General features: G+C 40.6%; 1 non-coding gene across 1 annotated transcript; it reads right to left on the reverse strand.

Annotated features, from left to right (window-relative positions):
• Window positions 1–422: 422 nt before the first annotated feature.
• On the reverse strand, window positions 423–494 carry trnag-ucc (transfer RNA glycine (anticodon UCC)). Its single transcript has one exon. It is a non-coding gene; the product is annotated as a tRNA-Gly (tRNA).
• Window positions 495–752: the final 258 nt, after the last annotated feature.

Genomic DNA, 752 nt, shown 5'->3' on the forward strand with positions numbered 1-752 from the left:
TTGAGACTATGACCTCTAGTTCTTGATTCTCCAGCAGGGTAATTTCACCTACCCTGTCAAACCGACTAAGAATTTTATACGTTTCAATGCGATCACCTACCATTCTTCTAAACTCCAGCGAATATAAGCCAATATTACACAATATTTCAACATAGTACAATTGCAGCAAGACCTCCTTACTTTTATATTCCAACACCCTTGCAATAAAGGCTGACATATCATTTGACTTCCTCACTCTCATTCGACCCTTGCTAACTCACCATTCTCAGTATGTTTTTCCTCTGTTCCTTCTATAGGGAAAAGAAATGAACATTGAAAACATTTTAATGTAATTACAGCGGTTTATATTTTGGAAACAATATCCAGCTGAACTGCATCAAATTCGATGACAAACTTCTAGTTTCAAAAGGAAGTGAATTAATAGCGATGGCCGGGAATCGAACCCGGGTCAACTGCTTGGAAGGCAGCTATGCTCACCACTATACCACCATCGCTGACCATCTACCGCCATAAAATAGTTCCTAAACATTAAACCCTAAACAGACACTGCAGGCTTTTGGATTTTGTCCTTCATTTCAACTGGTTTCTGACGGATCCTTTCTCGCTCTGTTGCAGTTCCCGTTTCCGCCCAGTAGATGTCGCCAACCCCCAATCAATGGAAATTACAGAACAGCCAGTAATTCTTCACCTTTTCTCGGACTGAAGAGACAGTCGATAACTGCAATACTTCACCAGTTGGAAAAACATTTTGC

This window comes from Heptranchias perlo, unplaced genomic scaffold (assembly GCF_035084215.1).
Source record: "Heptranchias perlo isolate sHepPer1 unplaced genomic scaffold, sHepPer1.hap1 HAP1_SCAFFOLD_43, whole genome shotgun sequence".
In the NCBI taxonomy this organism is placed as follows: domain Eukaryota; kingdom Metazoa; phylum Chordata; class Chondrichthyes; order Hexanchiformes; family Hexanchidae; genus Heptranchias; species Heptranchias perlo.